We start from the raw sequence: 20,108 nt of genomic DNA, 5'->3' as shown, positions 1-20,108 counted from the left end.
GGGTATCCCCAGGTGCAGTCGACTGGTAATCTTGGAACCTCCTGACTCAGAATACTGCTACCTTCTCACTGACATAGGAATGCAGCTAGTTGACAGCTAGCTGGCTTCAAGACATGCTTCCCTGAGAAAGCTGAGGACAGGGCAGAACCCTCCCGCATGCTGCCTGACTGTAGGAGTAGCTGCTAACATCCTAATGTTAGTGGCTGGGAGAGGTTGCGGGAAAAGCATGTGTGAGCACTGGGCCTGAACTCCCGTGTATCTGAGTTGAATACAGCGATTTCCAACGGCTTTCCTCAACCAGAGTGTAGCTAGGTTCCAAATCCCATGTACGAGCGGGTAGCAGACATCTGCCTCCCATGCATACACACTTCTGAGAGTTGAGCTTATGGCCTGTACCTCCACATCCAGCCTGCTGGTACCCTTGGCTTCTAAAAGGCCTAGGCTCCCTGTTTGACGGAAGTGCTGGGAGAGGTAATTGGAATCTCCCGGCACACAAGACGAGTGCCTCCAAGCTCAATTCACGATTTCCCAGTAATTCTTGTGGTAGACAGGTGCTACATACTAAGTTCCATATGTGAGAAGGTAGCTGAACGCCTTGTCCAAAAGCATCTTACTTCTGAGTGTTGAGCACACCCTCAGTCCCTCACACTTCCACACTGCCTGCAGAGTGAGTTTCACACGTCTTCACCAGAGACGATTGCCAGAGGCTTCTGAGTACAAGTTAACAATGCAGACCTGGAGGGTATCTCCAGGTGCAGTAGAGTGGTAATCTTGGAACCTCCTGACTCAGAGTACTGCTACCTTCTCACTGCCATAGGAATGCAGCTAGTTGACAGCTGGCTTCAAGACATGCTTCCCTGTGAGAGCTGAGGACAGGGCAGAACCCTCCCGCATCCTGCCTGACTGTAGGTGTAGCTGCTAACATCCTTATGTTAGTGGCTGGGAGAGGTTGCGGGAAAAGCATGTGTGAGCACTGGGCCTGAACTCCCGTTTATCTGAGTTGAATACAGCGATTTCCAATGGCCTTCTTCAATCACAGTGTAGCTAGGTTCCAACTCCCATGTCCGAGCGGGTAGCAGACATCCGCTTCCCATGCATACACACTTCTGAGAGTTGAGCTTATGGCCTGTACCTCCACATCCAGCCTGCTGGTACCGTTGGCTTCTAAAAGGCCTAGGCTCGCTGTTTGACGGAAGTGCTGGGAGAGGTAATTGGAATCACCCGGCACACAGGACTAGTGCCTCCAAGCTCAGTTCAGCGATTTCCTAGTAATTCCTGTGGTAGACTGGTGCTACATACTAAGTTCCATACGTGAGAGGATAGCTGAACGCCTTGTCCAAAACCATCTTACTTCTGAGAGTTGAGCTCAGCCTCAGTCCCTCACAGTTCCACACTGCCTGCAGAGTGATTTTCGCAGGTCTTCAGCAGAGACGTTTGCCAGAGGCTTCTGAGACGCAGGGTAACAATGCAGACCTGGAGGGTATCCCCAGGTGCAGTAGACTGGCAATCTTGGAACCTCCTGACTCAGAATACTGCTACCTTCTCACTGCCATAGGAATGCAGCTAGTTGACAGCTGGCTTCAAGACATGCTTCCCTGTGAGAGCTGAGGACAGGGCAGTACCCTCCCGCATGCTGCCAAACTGTAGGAGTAGCTGCTAACATCCTAATGTTAGTGGCTGGGGGAGGTTGCGGGAAAAGCATGTGTGAGCACTGGGCCTGAACTCCCGTGTATCTGAGTTGAATACAGCGATTTCCAACGACTTTCCTCAACCAGAGTGTAGCTAGGGTCCAAATCCCATGTACGAGCGGGTAGCAGACATCTGCCTCCCATGCATACACACTTCTGAGAGTTGAGCTTATGGCCTGTAACTCCACATCCACCCTGCTGGTACCCTTGGCTTCTAAAAGGCCTAGGCTCGCTGTTTGACGGAAGTGCTGGGAGAGGTAATTGGAATCTCCCGGCACACAAGACGAGTGCCTCCAAGCTCTATTCACGATTTCCCAGTAATTCTTGTGGTAGACAGGTGCTACATACTAAGTTCCATATGTGAGAAGGTAGCTGAACGCCTTGTCCAACAGCATCTTACTTCTGAGAGTTGAGCACACCCTCAGTCCCTCACACTTCCACACTGCTTGCAGAGTGAGTTTCACACGTCTTCACCAGAGACGATTGCCAGAGGCTTCTGAGTACAAGTTAACAATGCAGACATGGAGGGTATCTCCAGGTGCAGTAGAGTGGTAATCTTGGAACCTCCTGACTCAGAGTACTGCTACCTTCTCACTGCCATAGGAATGCAGCTAGTTGACAGCTGGCTTCAAGACATGCTTCCCTGTGAGAGCTGAGGACAGGGCAGAACCCTCCCGCATGCTGCCTGACTGTAGGAGTAGCTGCTAACATCCTTATGTTAGTGGCTGGGAGAGGTTGCGGGAAAAGCATGTGTGAGCACTGGGCCTGAACTCCCGTGTATCTGAGTTGAATACAGCGATTTCCAATGGCCTTCTTCAATCACAGTGTAGCTAGGTTCCAACTCCCATGTCCGAGTGGGTAGCAGACATCTGCCTCCCATGCATACACACTTCTGAGAGTTGAGCTTATGGCCTGTACCTCCACATCCAGCCTGCTGGTACCCTTGGCTTCTAAAAGGCCTAGGCTCGCTGTTTGACGGAAGTACTGGGAGAGGTAATTGGAATCACCCGGCACACAAGACTAGTGCCTCCAAGCTCAGTTCAGCGATTTCCTAGTAATTCCTGTGGTAGACTGGTGCTACATACTAAGTTCCATACGTGAGAGTGTAGCTGAACGCCTTGTCCGAAACCATCTTACTTCTGAGAGTTGAGCTCAGCCTCAGTCCCTCACAGTTCCACACTGCCTGCAGAGTGAGTTTCACACGTCTTCACCAGAGACGATTGCCAGAGGCTTCTGAGTACAAGTTTACAATGCAGACCTGGAGGGTATCTCCAGGTGCAGTAGAGTGGTAGTCTTGGAACCTCCTGACTCAGAGTACTGCTACCTTCTCACTGCCATAGGAATGCAGCTAGTTGACAGCTGGCTTCAAGACATGCTTCCCTGTGAAAGCTGAGGACAGGGCAGATCCCTCCCATATCCTGCCTGACTGTAGGAGTAGCTGCTAACATCCTTATACTAGTGGCTGGGAGAGGTTGCGGGAAAAGCATGTGTGAGCACTGGGCCTGAACTCCCGTGTATCTGAGTTGAATACAGCGATTTCCAATGGCCTTCTTCAATCACAGTGTAGCTAGGTTCCAACTCCCATGTCCGAGTGGATAGCAGACATCTGCCTCCCATGCATACACACTTCTGAGAGTTGAGTTTATGTCCTGTACCTCCACATCCAGCCTGCTGGTACCCTTGGCTTCTAAAAGGCCTAGGCTCGCTGTTTGACGGAAGTGCTGGGAGAGGTAATTGGAATCTCCCGGCACACAACACTAGTGCCTCCAAGCTCAGTTCAGCGATTTCTTAGTAATTCCTGTGGTAGACTGGTGCTACATACTAAGTTCCATACGTGAGAGGGTAGCTGAACGCCTTGTCCAAAACCATCTTACTTCTGAGATTTGAGCTCACCCTTAGTCCCTCACAGTTCCACACTGCCTGCAGAGTGAGTTTCGCAGGTCTTCAGCAGAGACGTTTGCCAGACTCTTCTGAGACGCAGGGTAACAATGCAGACCTGGAGGGTATCCCCAGGTGCAGTCGACTGGAAATCTTGGAACCTCCTGACTCAGAATACTGCTACCTTCTCACTGACATAGGAATGCAGCTAGTTGACAGCTAGCTGGCTTCAAGACATGCTTCCCTGAGAGAGCTGAGGACAGGGCAGAACCCTCCCGCATGCTGCCTGACTGTAGGAGTAGCTGCTAACATCCTAATGTTAGTGGCTGGGAGAGGTTGCGGGAAAAGCATGTGTGAGCACTGGGCCTGGACTCCCGTGTATCTGAGTTGAATACAGCGATTTCCAACGGCTTTCCTCAACCAGAGTGTAGCTAGGGTCCAAATCCCATGTACGAGCGGGTAGCAGACATCTGCCTCCCATGCATACACACTTCTGAGAGTTGAGCTTATGGCCTGTACCTCCACATCCAGCCTGCTGGTACCCTTGGCTTCTAAAAGGCCTAGGCTCCCTGTTTGACGGAAGTGCTGGGAGAGGTAATTGGAATCTCCCGGCACACAAGACGAGTGCCTCCAAGCTCAATTCACGATTTCCCAGTAATTCTTGTGGTAGACAGGTGCTACATACTAAGTTCCATATGTGAGAAGGTAGCTGAACGCCTTGTCCAAAAGCATCTTACTTCTGAGTGTTGAGCACACCCTCAGTCCCTCACACTTCCACACTGCCTGCAGAGTGAGTTTCACACGTCTTCACCAGAGACGATTGCCAGAGGCTTCTGAGTACAAGTTAACAATGCAGACCTGGAGGGTATCTCCAGGTGCAGTAGAGTGGTAATCTTGGAACCTCCTGACTCAGAGTACTGCTACCTTCTCACTGCCATAGGAATGCAGCTAGTTGACAGCTGGCTTCAAGACATGCTTCCCTGTGAGAGCTGAGGACAGGGCAGAACCCTCCCGCATCCTGCCTGACTGTAGGAGTAGCTGCTAACATCCTTATGTTAGTGGCTGGGAGAGGTTGCGGGAAAAGCATGTGTGAGCACTGGGCCTGAACTCCCGTGTATCTGAGTTGAATACAGCGATTTCCAATGGCCTTCTTCAATCACAGTGTAGCTAGGTTCCAACTCCCATGTCCGAGCGGGTAGCAGACATCTGCCTCCCATGCATACACACTTCTGAGAGTTGAGCTTATGGCCTGTACCTCCACATCCAGCCTGCTGGTACCCTTAGCTTCTAAAAGGCCTAGGCTCGCTGTTTGACGGAAGTGCTGGGAGAGGTAATTGGAATCACCCGGCACACAGGACTAGTGCCTCCAAGCTCAGTTCAGCGATTTCCTAGTAATTCCTGTGGTAGACTGGTGCTACATACTAAGTTCCATACGTGAGAGGGTAGCTGAACGCCTTGTCCAAAACCATCTTACTTCTGAGAGTTGAGCTCAGCCTCAGTCCCTCACAGTTCCACACTGCCTGCAGAGTGAGTTTCGCAGGTCTTCAGCAGAGACGTTTGCCAGAGGCTTCTGAGACGGAGGGTAACAATGCAGACCTGGAGGGTATCCCCAGGTGCAGTCGACTGGTAATCTTGGAACCTCCTGACTCAGAGTACTGCTACCTTCTCACTGCCATAGGAATGCAGCTAGTTGACAGCTGGCTTCAAGACATGCTTCCCTGTGAGAGCTGAGGACAGGGCAGAACCCTCCCTCATCCTGCCTGACTGTAGGAGTAGCTGCTGACATCCTAATGTTAGTGGCTGGGAGAGGTTGCGGGAAAAGCATGTGTGAGCACTCGGCCTGAACTCCCATGTATCTGAGTTGAATACAGCGATTTCCAACGACTTTCCTCAACCAGAGTGTAGCTAGGTTCCAAATCCCATGTACGAGCGGGTAGCAGACATCTGCCTCCCATGCATACACACTTCTGAGAGTTGAGCTTATGGCTTGTACCTCCACATCCAGCCTGCTGGTACCCTTGGCTTCTAAAAGGCCTAGGCTCGCTGTTTGACGGAAGTGCTGGGAGAGGTAATTGGAATCTCCCGGCACACAAGACGAGTGCCTCCAAGCTCAATTCACGATTGCACAGTAATTCTTGTGGTAGACAGGTGCTACATACTAAGTTCCATATGTGAGAAGGTAGCTGAACGCCTTGTCCAAAAGCATCTTACTGCTGAGAGTTGAGCCCACCCTCAGTCCCTCACAGTTCCACACTGCCTACAGAGTGAGTTTCACACGTCTTCACCAGAGACGATTGCCAGAGGCTTCTGAGTACAAGTTAACAATGCAGACCTGGAGGGTATCTCCAGGTGCAGTAGAGTGGTAATCTTGGAACCTCCTGACTCAGAGTACTGCTACCTTCTCACTGCCATAGGAATGCAGCTAGTTGACAGCTGGCTTCAAGACATGCTTCCCTGTGAGAGCTGAGGACAGGGCAGAACCCTCCCGCATCCTGCCTGAGTGTACGAGTAGCTGCTAACATCCTTATGTTAGTGGCTGGGAGAGGTTGCGGGAAAAGCATGTGTGAGCACTGGGCCTGAACTCCCGTGTATCTGAGTTGAATACAGCGATTTCCAATGGCCATCTTCAATCACAGTGTAGCTAGGTTCCAACTCCCATGTCCGAGTGGGTAGCAGACATCTGCCTCCCATGCATACACACTTCTGAGAGTTGAGCTTATGGCCTGTACCTCCACATCCAGCCTGCTGGTACCCTTGGCTTCTAAAAGGCCTAGGCTCGCTGTTTGACGGAAGTGCTGGGAGAGGTAATTGGAATCTCCCGGCACACAAGATGAGTGCCTCCAAGCTCAACTCACGATTTCCCAGTAATTCTTGTGGTAGACAGGTGTTACATACTAAGTTCCATATGTGAGATGGTAGCTGAACGCCTTGTCCAAAAGCATCTTACTTCTGAGAGTTGAGCCCACCCTCAGTCCCTCACACTTCCACACTGCCTGCAGAGTGAGTTCACACGTCTTCACCAGAGACGATTGCCAGAGGCTTCTGAGTACAAGTTAACAATGCAGACCTGAAGGGTATCTCCAGGTGCAGTAGACTGGTAATATTGGAACCTCCTGACTCAGAATACTGCTACCTTCTCACTGCCATAGGAATGCAGCTAGTTGACAGCTGGCTTCAAGACATGCTTCCCTGTGAGAGCTGAGGACAGGGCAGAACCCTCCCGAATCCTGCCTGACTGTAGGAGTAGCTGGTAACATCCTAATGTTAGTGGCTGGGAGAGGTTGGGGAAAAGCATGTGTGAGCACTGGGCCTGAACTCCCGTGTATCTGAGTTGAATACAGCGATTTCCAACGACTTTCCTCAACCACAGTGTAGCTAGGTTCCAAATCCCATGTACGAGCGGGTAGCAGACATCTGCCTCCCATGCATACACACTTGTGAGTGTTGAGCTTATGGCCTGTACCTCCACATCCAGCCTGCTGGTACCCTTGGCTTCTAAAAGGCCTAGGCTCGCTGTTTGACGGAAGTGCTGGGAGAGGTAATTGGAATCTCCCGGCACACAAGACGAGTGGATCCAAGCTCAATTCACGATTTCCCAGTAATTCTTGTGGTAGACAGGTGCTACATACTAAGTTCCATATGTGAGAAGGTAGCTGAACGCCTTGTCCAAAAGCATCTTACTTCTGAGAGTTGAGCACACCCTCAGTCCCTCACACTTCCAGACTGCCTGCAGAGTGAGTTTCACACGTCTTCACCAGAGACGATTGCCAGCGGCTTCTGAGTACAAGTTAACAATGCAGACCTGGAGGGTATCTCCAGGTGCAGTAGAGTGGTAATCTTGGAACCTCCTGACTCAGAGTACTGCTACCTTCTCACTGCCATAGGAATGCAGCTAGTTGACAGCTGGCTTCAAGACATGATTCCCTGTGAGAGCTCAGGACAGTGCAGAATTCTCCCGCATCCTGCCTGACTGTAGGAGTAGCTGCAAACATCCTTATGTTAGTGGCTGGGAGAGGTTGCGGGAAAAGCATGTGTGAGCACTGGGCCTGAACTCCCGTGTATCTGAGTTGAATACAGCGATTTCCAATGGCCTTCTTCAATCACAGTGTAGCTAGGTTCCAACTCCCATGTCCGAGTGGGTAGCAGACATCTGCCTCCCATGCATATACACTTCTGAGAGTTGAGCTTATGGCCTGTACCTCCACATCCAGCCTGCTGGTACCCTTGGCTTCTAAAAGGCCTGGGCTCGCTGTTTGACGGAAGTGCTGGGAGAGGTAATTGGAATCACCCGGCACACAAGACTAGTGCCTCCAAGCTCAGTTCAGCGATTTCCTAGTAATTCCTGTGGTAGACTGGTGCTACATACTAAGTTCCATACGTGAGAGGGTAGCTGAACGCCTTGTCCAAAACCATCTTACTTCTGAGAGTTGAGCTCAGCCTCAGTCCCTCACAGTTCCACACTGCCTGCAGAGTGAGTTTCACACGTCTTCACCAGAGACGATTGCCAGAGGCTTCTGAGTACAAGTTAACAATGCAGACCTGGAGGGTATCTCCAGGTGCAGTAGAGTGGTAGTCTTGGAACCTCCTGACTCAGAGTACTGCTACCTTCTCACTGCCATAGGAATGCAGCTAGTTGACAGCTGGCTTCAATACATGCTTCCTTGTGAGAGCTGAGGACAGGGCAGAACCCTCCCGCATCCTGCCTGACTGTAGGAGTAGCTGCTAACATCCTTATGTTAGTGTCTGGGAGAGGTTGCGGGAAAAGCATGTGTGAGCACTGGGCCTGAACTCCCATGTATCTGAGTTCAATACAGCGATTTCCAATGGCCTTCTTCAATCACAGTGTAGCTAGGTTCCAACTCCCATGTCCGAGTGGATAGCAGACATCTGCCTCCCATGCATACACACTTCTGAGAGTTGAGTTTATGGCCTGTACCTCCACATCCAGCCTGCTGGTACCCTTGGCTTCTAAAAGGCCTAGGCTCCCTGTTTGACGGAAGTGCTGGGAGAGGTAATTGGAATCACCCGGCACACAAGACTAGTGCCTCCAAGCTCAGTTCAGCAATTTCTTAGTAATTCCTGTGGTAGACTGGTGCTACATACTAAGTTCCATACGTGAGAGGGTAGCTGAACGCCTTGTCCAAAACCATCTTACTTCTGAGATTTGAGCTCACCCTCAGTCCCTCACAGTTCCACACTGCCTGCAGAGTGAGTTTCGCAGGTCTTCAGCAGAGACGTTAGCCAGAGGCTTCTGAGACGCAGGGTAACAATGCAGACCTGGAGGGTATCCCCAGGTGCAGTCGACTGGTAATCTTGGAACCTCCTGACTCAGAATACTGCTACCTTCTCACTGACATAGGAATGCAGCTAGTTGACAGCTAGCTGGCTTCAAGACATGCTTCCCTGAGAGAGCTGAGGACAGGGCAGAACCCTCCCGCATGCTGCCTGACTGTAGGAGTAGCTGCTAACATCCTAATGTTAGTGGCTGGGAGAGGTTGCGGGAAAAGCATGTGTGAGCACTGGGCCTGAACTCCCGTGTATCTGAGTTGAATACAGCGATTTCCAATGGCCTTCTTCAATCACAGTGTAGCTAGGTTCCAACTCCCATGTCCGAGTGGGTAGCAGACATCTGCCTCCCATGCATACACACTTCTGAGAGTTGAGCTTATGGCCTGTACCTCCACATCCAGCCTGCTGGTAGCCTTGGCTTCTAAAAGGCCTAGGCTAACTGTTTGACGGAAGTGCTGGGAGAGGTAATTGGAATCACCCGGCACACAAGACTAGTGCCTCCAAGCTCAGTTCAGCGATTTCCTAGTAATTCCTGTGGTAGACTGGTGCTACATACTAAGTTCCATACGTGAGAGGGTAGCTGAACGCCTTGTCCAAAACCATCTTACTTCTGAGAGTTGAGCCCACCCTCAGTCCCTCACAGTTCCACACTGCCTGCAGAGTGAGTTTCACACGTCTTCACCAGAGACGATTGCCAGAGGCTTCTGAGTACAAGTTAACAATGCAGACCTGGAGGGTATCTCCAGGTGCAGTAGAGTGGTAGTCTTGGAACCTCCTGACTCAGAGTACTGCTACCTTCTCACTGCCATAGGAATGCAGCTAGTTGACAGCTGGCTTCAATACATGCTTCCTTGTGAGAGCTGAGGACAGGGCAGAACCCTCCCGCATCCTGCCTGACTGTAGGAGTAGCTGCTAACATCCTTATGTTAGTGGCTGGGAGAGGTTGCGGGAAAAGCATGTGTGAGCACTGGGCCTGAACTCCCGTGTATCTGAGTTGAATACAGCGATTTCCAATGGCCTTCTTCAATCACAGTGTAGCTAGGTTCCAACTCCCATGTCCGAGTGGATAGCAGACATCTGCCTCCCATGCATACACACTTCGGAGAGTTGAGTTTATGGCCTGTACCTCCACATCCAGCCTGCTTGTACCCTTGGCTTCTAAAAGGCCTAGGCTCGCTGTTTGACGGAAGTGCTGGGAGAGGTAATTGGAATCACACGGCACACAAGACTAGTGCCTCCAAGCTCAGTTCAGCAATTTCTTAGTAATTCCTGTGGTAGAATGGTGCTACATACTAAGTTCCATACGTGAGAGGGTAGCTGAACGCCTTGTCCAAAACCATCTTACTTCTGAGATTTGAGCTCACCCTCAGTCCCTCACAGTTCCACACTGCCTGCAGAGTGAGTTTCGCAGGTCTTCAGCAGAGACGTTAGCCAGAGGCTTCTGAGACGCAGGGTAACAATGCAGACCTGGAGGGCATCCCCAGGTGCAGTCGACTAGTAATCTTGGAACCTCCTGACTCAGAATACTGCTACCTTCTCACTGACATAGGAATGCAGCTAGTTGACAGCTAGCTGGCTTCAAGACATGCTTCCCTGAGAGAGCTGAGGACAGGGCAGAACCCTCCCGCATGCTGTCTGATTGTAGGAGTAGCTGCTAACATCCTATTGTTAGTGGCTGGGAGAGGTTGCGGGAAAAGCATGTGTGAGCACTGGGCCTGAACTCCCGTGTATCTGAGTTGAATACAGCGATTTCCAACGACTTTCCTCAACCAGAGTGTAGCTAGGTTCCAAATCCCATGTACGAGCGGGTAGCAGACATCTGCCTCCCATGCATACACACTTGTGAGTGTTGAGCTTATGGCCTGTACCTCCACATCCAGCCTGCTGGTACCCTTGGCTTCTAAAAGGCCTAGGCTCGCTGTTTGACGGAAGTGCTGGGAGAGGTAATTGGAATCTCCCGGCACACAAGACGAGTGCCTCCAAGCTCAATTCACGATTTCCCAGTAATTCTTGTGGTAGACAGGTGCTACATACTAAGTTCCATTTGTGAGAAGGTAGCTGAACGCCTTGTCCAAAAGCATCTTACTTCTGAGAGTTGAGCCCACCCTCAGTCCCTCACACTTCCACACTGCCTGCAGAGTGAGTTCACACGTCTTCACCAGAGACGATTGCCAGAGGCTTCTGAGTACAAGTTAACAATGCAGACCTGGAGGGTATCTCCAGGTGCAGTAGAGTGGTAATCTTGGAACCTCCTGACTCAGAGTACTGCTACCTTCTCACTGCCATAGGAATGCAGCTAGTTGACAGCTGGCTTCAAGACATGATTCCCTGTGAGAGCTCAGGACAGGGCAGAATTCTCCCGCATCCTGCCTGACTGTAGGAGTAGCTGCTAACATCCTTATGTTAGTGGCTGGGAGAGGTTGCGGGAAAAGCATGTGTGAGCACTGGGCCTGAACTCCCGTGTATCTGAGTTGAATACAGCGATTTCCAATGGCCTTCTTCAATCACAGTGTAGCTAGGTTCCAACTCCCATGTCCGAGTGGGTAGCAGACATCTGCCTCCCATGCATATACACTTCTGAGTGTTGAGCTTATGGCCTGTACCTCCACATCCAGCCTGCTGGTACCCTTGGCTTCTAAAAGGCCTAGGCTCGCTGTTTGACGGAAGTGCTGGGAGAGGTAATTGGAATCACCCGGCACACAAGACTAGTGCCTCCAAGCTCAGTTCAGCGATTTCCTAGTAATTCCTGTGGTAGACTGGTGCTACATACTAAGTTCCATACGTGAGAGGGTAGCTGAACGCCTTGTCCAAAAGCATCTTACTTCTGAGAGTTGAGCTCACCCTCAGTCCCTCACAGTTCCACACTGCCTGCAGAGTGAGTTTCGCAGGTCTTTAGCAGAGACGTTTGCCAGAGGCTTCTGAGACGCAGGGTAACAATGCAGACTTGGAGGGTATCCCCAGGTGCAGTCGACTGGTAATCTTGGAACCTCCTGACTCAGAATACTGCTACCTTCTCACTGCCATAGGAATGCAGCTAGTTGACAGCTAGCTGGCTCCAAGAAATGCTTCCCTGAGAGAGTTGAGGACAGGGCAGAACCCTCCCGCATGCTGCCTGACTGTAGGAGTAGCTGGTAACATCCTAATGTTAGTGGCTGGGAGAGGTTGCGGGAAAAGCATATGTGAGCACTGGGCCTGAACTCCCGTGTATCTGAGTTGAATACAGCGATTTCCAACGGCTTTCCTCAACCAGAGTGTAGCTAGGTTCCAAATCCCATGTACGAGCGGGTAGCAGACATCTGCCTCCCATGCATACACACTTCTGAGAGTTGAGCTTATGGCCTGTACCTCCACATCCAGCCTGCTGGTACCCTTGGCTTCTAAAAGGCCTAGGCTCGCTGTTTGACGGAAGTGCTGGGAGAGGTAATTGGAATCTCCCGGCACACAAGACGAGTGCCTCCAAGCTCAATTCACGATTTCCCAGTAATTCTTGTGGTAGACAGGTGCTACATACTAAGTTCCATATGTGAGATGGTAGCTGAACGCCTTGTCCAAAAGCATCTTACTTCTGAGAGTTGAGCTCAGCCTCAGTCCCTCACAGTTCCACACTGCCTGCAGAGTGAGTTTCGCAGGTCTTCAGCAGAGACGTTTGCCAGAGGCTTCTGAGACGCAGGGTAAGAATGCAGACCTGGAGGGTATCCCCAGGTGCAGTAGACTGGTAATCTTGGAACATCCTGACTCAGAATACTGCTACCTTCTCACTGCCATAGGAATGCAGCTAGTTGACAGCTAGCTGGCTTCAAGACATGCTTCCCTGAGAGAGCTGAGGACAGGGCAGAACCCTCCCGCATGCTGCCTGACTGTAGGAGTAGCTGCTAACATCCTAATTTTAGTGGCTGGGAGAGGTTGCGGGAAAAGCATGTGTGAGCACTGGGCCTGAACTCCCGCGTATCTGGGTTGAATACAGCGATTTCCAACGGCTTTCCTCAACCAGAGTGTAGCTAGGTTCCAAATCCCATGTACGAGCGGGTAGCAGACATCTGCCTCCTATGCATACACACTTCTGAGAGTTGAGCTTATGGCCTGTACCTCCACATCCAGCCTGCTGGTACCCTTGGCTTCTAAAAGGCCTAGGCTCGCTGTTTGACGGAAGTGCTGGGAGAGGTAATTGGAATCTCCCGGCACACAAGATGAGTGCCTCCAAGCTCAATTCACGATTTCCCAGTAATTCTTGTGGTAGACAGGTGCTACATACTAAGTTCCATATGTGAGAAGGTAGCTGAACGCCTTGTCCAAAAGCATCTTACTTCTGAGAGTTGAGCACACCCTCAGTCCCTCACAGTTCCACACTGCCTGCAGAGTGAGTTTCACACGTCTTCACCAGAGACGATTCCCAGAGGCTTCTGAGTACAAGTTAACAATGCAGACCTGGAGGGTATCTCCAGGTGCAGTAGAGTGGTAATCTTGGAACCTCCTGACTCAGAGTACTGCTACCTTCTCACTGCCATAGGAATGCAGCTAGTTGACAGCTGGCTTCAATACATGCTTCCCTGTGAGAGCTGAGGACAGGGCAGATCCCTCCCGCATCCTGCCTGAGTGTACGAGTAGCTGCTAACATCCTTATGTTAGTGGCTGGGAGAGGTTGCGGGAAAAGCATGTGTGATCACTCGGCCTGAACTCCCGTGTATCTGAGTTGAATACAGCGATTTCCAACGGCTTTCCTCAACCAGAGTGTAGCTAGGTTCCAAATCCCATGTACGAGCGGGTAGCAGACATCTGCCTCCCATGCATACACACTTCTGAGAGTTGAGCTTATGGCCTGTACCTCCACATCCAGCCTGCTGGTACCCTTGGCTTCTAAAAGGCCTAGGCTCGCTGTTTGACGGAAGTGCTGGGAGAGGTAATTGGAATCTCCCGGCACACAAGACGAGTGCCTCCAAGCTCAATTCACGATTTCCCAGTAATTCTTGTGGTAGACAGGTGCTACATACTAAGTTCCATATGTGAGAAGGTAGCTGAACGCCTTGTCCAAAAGCATCTTACTTCTGAGAGTTGAGCACACCCTCAGTCCCTCACACTTCCACACTGCCTGCAGAGTGAGTTTCACACGTCTTCACCAGAGACGATTGCCAGAGGCTTCTGAGTACAAGTTAACAATGCAGACCTGGAGGGTATCTCCAGGTGCAGTAGAGTGGTAATCTTGGAACCTCCTGACTCAGAGTACTGCTACCTTCTCACTGCCATAGGAATGCAGCTAGTTGACAGCTGGCTTCAAGACATGCTTCCCTGTGAGAGCTGAGGACAGGGCAGAACCCTCCCGCATCCTGCCTGACTGTAGGAGTAGCTGCTAACATCCTTATGTTAGTGGCTGGGAGAGGTTGCGGGAAAAGCATGTGTGAGCACTGGGCCTGAACTCCCGTGTATCTGAGTTGAATACAGCGATTTCCAATGGCCTTCTTCAATCACAGTGTAGCTAGGTTCCAACTCCCATGTCCGAGTGGGTAGCAGACATCTGCCTCCCATGCATACACACTTCTGAGAGTTGAGCTTATGGCCTGTACCTCCACATCCAGCCTGCTGGTACCCTTGGCTTCTAAAAGGCCTAGGCTCGCTGTTTGACGGAAGTGCTGGGAGAGGTAATTGGAATCTCCCGGCACACAAGACGACTGCCTCCAAGCTCAATTCACGATTTCCCAGTAATTCTTGTGGTAGACAGGTGCTATATACTAAGTTCCATATGTGAGAAGGTAGCTGAACGCCTTGTCCAAAAGCATCTTACTTCTGAGAGTTGAGCTCACCCTCAGTCCCTCACAGTTCCACACTGTCTGCAGAGTGAGTTTCACACGTCTTCACCAGAGACGATTGCCAGAAGCTTCTGAGTACAAGTTAACAATGCAGACCCGGAGGGTATCTCCAGGTGCAGTAGAGTGGTAATCTTGGAACCTCCTGACTCAGAGTACTGCTACCTTCTCACTGCCAAAGGAATGCAGCTAGTTGACAGCTGGCTTCAAGACATGTTTCCCTGTGAGAGCTGTGGACAGGGCAGAACCCTCCCGCATCCTGCCTGACTGTAGGAGTAGCTGCTAACATCCTTATGTTAGTGGCTGGGAGAGTTTGCGCGAAAAGCATGTGTGAGCACTGGGCCTGAACTCCCATGTATCTGAGTTGAATACAGCGATTTCCAACGGCTTTCCTCAACCAGAGTGTAGCTAGGTTCCAAATCCCATGTACGAGCGGGTAGCAGACATCTGCCTCCCATGCATACACACTTCTGAGAGTTGAGCTTATGGCTTGTACCTCCACATCCAGCCTGCTGGTACCCTTAGCTTCTAAAAGGCCTAGGCTCGCTGTTTGACGGAAGTGCTGGGAGAGGTAATTGGAATCACCCGGCACACAAGACTAGTGCCTCCAAGCTCAGTTCAGCGATTTCCTAGTAATTCCTGTGGTAGACTGGTGCTACATACTAAGTTCCATACGTGAGAGGGTAGCTGAACGCCTTGTCCAAAACCATCTTACTTCTGAGAGTTGAGCTCACCCTCAGTCCCTCACAGTTCCACACTGCCTGCAGAGTGAGTTTCGCAGGTCTTCAGCAGAGACGTTTGCCAGAGGCTTCTGAGACGCATGGTAACAATGCAGACCTGGAGGGTATCCCCAGGTGCAGTCGACTGGTAATCTTGGAACCTCCTGACTCAGAATACTGCTACATTCTCACTGCCATAGGAATGCAGCTAGTTGACAGCTGGCTTCAAGACATGCTTCCATGTGAGAGCTGAGGACAGGGCAGAACCCTCCCGCATCCTGCCTGACTGTAGGAGTAGCTGCTAACATCCTAATGTTAGTGGCTGGGAGAGGTTGCGGGAAAAGCATGTGTGAGCACTCGGCCTGAACTCCCATGTATCTGAGTTGAATACAGCGATTTCCAACGACTTTCCTCAACCAGAGTGTAGCTAGGTTCCAAATCCCATGTACGAGCGGGTAGCAGACATCTGCCTCCCATGCATACACACTTCTGAGAGTTGAGCTTATGGCTTGTACCTCCACATCCAGCCTGCTGGTACCCTTGGCTTCTAAAAGGCCTAGGCTCGCTGTTTGACGGAAGTGCTGGGAGAGGTAATTGGAATCTCCCGGCACACAAGACGAGCGCCTCCAAGCTCAATTCACGATTTCCCAGTAATTCTTGTGGTAGACAGGTGCTACATACTAAGTTCCATATGTGAGAAGGTAGCTGAACGCCTTGTCCAAAAGCATCTTACTTCTGAGAGTTGAGCACACCCTCAGTCCCTCACACTTCCACACTGCCTGCAGAGTGAGTTTCACAGGTCTTCAGCAGAGACGTTTGCCAGAGGCTTCTGAGACGCAGGGTAACAATGCAGACCTGGAGGGTATCCCCAGGTGCAGTCGACTGGTAATCTTGGAACCTCCTGACTCAGAATACTGCTACCTTCACACTGTCATAAGAATGCAGCTAGTTGACAGCTAGCTGGCTTCAAGACATACTTCCCTGAGAGAGCTGAGGACAGGGCAGAACCCTCCCGCATGCTGCCTGACTGTAGGAGTAGCTGCTAACATCCTAATGTTAGTGGCTGGGAGAGGTTGCGGGAAAAGCATGTGTGAGCACTGGGCCTGAACTCCCGTGTATCTGAGTTGAAGACAGCGATTTCCAACGGCTTTCCTCAACCAGAGTGTAGCTAGGTTCCAAATCTCATGTACGAGCGGGTAGCAGACATCTGCCTCCCATGCATACACACTTCTGAGTGTTGAGCTTATGGCCTGTACCTCCACATCCAGCCTGCTGGTACCCTTGGCTTCTAAAAGGCCTAGGCTCGCTGTTTGACGGGAGAGCTGGGAGAGGTAATTGGAATCTCCCGGCACAAAAGACTAGTGCCTCCAAGCTCAATTCACGATTTCCCAGTAATTCTTGTGGTAGACAGGTGCTACATACTAAGTTCCATATGTGAGAAGGTAGCTGAACGCCTTGTCCAAAAGCATCTTACTTCTGAGAGTTGGGCACACCCTCAGTCCCTCACACTTCCACACTGCCTGCAGAGTGTGTTTCACACGTCTTCACCAGAGACGATTGCCAGAGGCTTCTGAGTACAAGTTAACAATGCAGACCTGGAGGGTATCTCCAGGTGCAGTAGAGTGGTAATCTTGGAACCTCCTGACTCAGAGTACTGCTACCTTGTCACTGCCATAGGAATGCAGCTAGTTGACAGCTGGCTTCAAGACATGCTTCCCTGTGAGAGCTGAGGACAGGGCAGAACCCTCCCGCATCCTGCCTGACTGTAGGAGTAGCTGCTAACATCCTTATGTTAGTGGCTGGGAGAGGTTGCGGGAAAAGCATGTGTGAGCACTGGGCCTGAACTCCCGTGTATCTGAGTTGAATACAGCGATTTCCAATGGCCTCCTTCAATCACAGTGTAGCTAGGTTCCAACTCCCATGTCCGAGTGGATAGCAGACATCTGCCTCCCATGCATACACACTTCTGAGAGTTGAGTTTATGGCCTGTGCCTCCACATCCAGCCTGCTGGTACCCTTGGCTTCTAAAAGGCCTAGGCTCGCTGTTTGACGGAAGTGCTGGGAGAGGTAATTGGAATCACCCGGCACACAAGACTAGTGCCTCCAAGCTCAGTTCAGCGATTTCTTAGTAATTCCTGTGGTAGACTGGTGCTACATACTAAGTTCCATACGTGAGAGTGTAGCTGAACGCCTTGTCCAAAACCATCTTACTTCTGAGAGTTGAGCTCACCCTTAGTCCCTCACAGTTCCACACTGCCTGCAGAGTGAGTTACGCAGGTCTTCAGCAGAGACGTTTGCCAGAGGCTTGTGAGACGCAGGGTAACAATGCAGACCTGGAGGGTATCCCCAGGTGCAGTCGACTGGTAATCTTGGAACCTCCTGACTCAGAATACTGCTACCTTCTCACTGACATAGGAATGCAGCTAGTTGACAGCTAGCTGGCTTCAAGACATGCTTCCCTGAGAGAGCTGAGGACAGGGCAGAACCCTCCCGCATGCTGCCTGACTGTAGGAGTAGCTGCTAACATCCTAATGTTAGTGGCTGGGAGATGTTGGGGAAAAGCATGTGTGAGCACTGGGCCTGAACTCCCGTGTATCTGAGTTGAATACAGCGATTTCCAACGGCTTTCCTCAACCAGAGTATAGCCAGGTTCCAAATCCCATGTCCTAGTGTTTAGCAGACATCTGCCTCCCATGCATACACACTTCTGAGAGTTGAGCTTATGGCCTGTACCTCCACATCCAGCCTGCTGGTACCCTTGGCTTCTAAAAGGCCTAGGCTCGCTGTTTGACGGAAGTGCTGGGAGAGGTAATTGGAATCTCCCGGCACACAAGACGAGTGCCTCCATGCTCAATTCACGATTTCCCAGTAATTCTTGAGGTAGACAGGTGCTACATACTAAGTTCCATATGTGAGAAGGTAGCTGAACGCCCTGTCCCAAAGCATCTTACTTCTGAGAGTTGAGCACACCCTCAGTCCCTCACACTTCCACACTGCCTGCAGAGTGAGTTTCACACGTCTTCACCAGAGACGATTGCCAGAGGCTTCTGAGTACAAGTTAACAATGCAGACCTGGAGGGTATCTCCAGGTGCAGTAGAGTGGTAGTCTTGGAACCTCCTGACTCAGAGTACTGCTACCTTCTCACTGCCATAGGAATGCAGCTAGTTGACAGCTGGCTTCAAGACATGCTTCCCTGTGAGAGCTGAGGACAGGGCAGAACCCTCCCGCATCCTGCCTGACTGTAGGAGTAGCTGCTAACATCCTTATGTTATTGGCTGGGAGAGGTTGCGGGAAAAGCATGTGTGAGCACTGGGCCTGAACTCCCGTGTATCTGAGTTGAATACAGCGATTTCCAATGGCCTTCTTCAATCACAGTGTAGCTAGGTTCCAACTCCCATGTTCGAGTGGATAGCAGACATCTGCCTCCCATGCATACACACTTCTGAGAGTTGAGTTTATGGCCTGTACCTCCACAGCCAGCCTGCTGGTACCCTTGGCTTCTAAAAGGCCTAGGCTCGCTGTTTGACGGAAGTGCTGGGAGAGGTAATTGGAATCACCCGGCACACAAGACTAGTGCCTCCGAGCTCAGTTCAGCGATTTCTTAGTAATTCCTATGGTAGACTGGTGCTACATACTAAGTTCCATACGTGAGAGGGTAGCTGAACGCCTTGTCCAAAACCATCTTACTTCTGAGAGTTGAGCTCACCCTCAGTCCCTCACAGTCCAAACTGCCTGCAGAGTGAGTTTCGCAGGTCTTCAGCAGAGACGTTAGCCAGAGGCTTCTGAGACGCAGGGTAACAATGCAGACCTGGAGGGTATCCCCAGGTGCAGTCGACTGGTAATCTTGGAACCTCCTGACTCAGAATACTGCTACCTTCTCACTGACATAGGAATGCAGCTAGTTGACAGCTAGCTGGCTTCAAGACATGCTTCCCTGAGAGAGCTGAGGAGAGAGCAGAACCCTCCCGCATGCTGCCTGACTGTAGGAGTAGCTGCTAACATCCTAATGTTAGTGGCTGGGAGAGGTTGCGGGAAAAGCATGTGTGAGCACTGGGCCTGAACTCCCGTGTATCTGAGTTGAATACAGCGATTTCCAACGGCTTTCCTCAACCAGAGTGTAGCTAGGTTCCAAATCCCATGTACGAGCGGGTAGCAGACATCTGCCTCCCATGCATACACACTTCTGAGAGTTGAGCTTATGACCTGTACCTCCACATCCAGCCTGCTGGTACACTTGTCTTCTAAAAGGCCTAGGCTCGATGTTTGACGGAAGTGCTGGGAGAGGTAATTGGAATCTCCCAGCACACAATACGTGTGCCTCCAAGCTCAATTCACGATTTCCCAGTAATTCTTGTGGTAGACAGGTGCTACATACTAAGTTCCATATGTGAGATGGTAGCTGAACGCCTTGTCCAAAAGCATCTTACTTCTGAGAGTTGAGCCCACCCTCAGTTCCTCACAGTTTCACACTGCCTGCAGAGTGAGTTTCACACGTCTTCACCAGAGACGATTGCCATAGGCTTCTAAGTACAAGTTAACAATGCAGACCTGGAGGGTATCTCCAAGTGCAGTAGAGTGGTAATCTTGGAACCTCCTGACTCAGAGTACTGCTACCTTCTCACTGCCATAGGAATGCAGCTAGTTGACAGCTGGCTTCAAGACATGCTTCCCTGTGAGAGCTGAGGACAGGGCAGAACCCTCCCGCATCCTGCCTGAGTGTAGGAGTAGCTGCTAA

The sequence above is a fragment of the Canis lupus genome, chromosome 7 (assembly GCF_048164855.1).
Source record: "Canis lupus baileyi chromosome 7, mCanLup2.hap1, whole genome shotgun sequence".
In the NCBI taxonomy this organism is placed as follows: Eukaryota; Metazoa; Chordata; class Mammalia; order Carnivora; family Canidae; genus Canis; species Canis lupus.
This window is presented reverse-complemented; position numbering follows the sequence as displayed.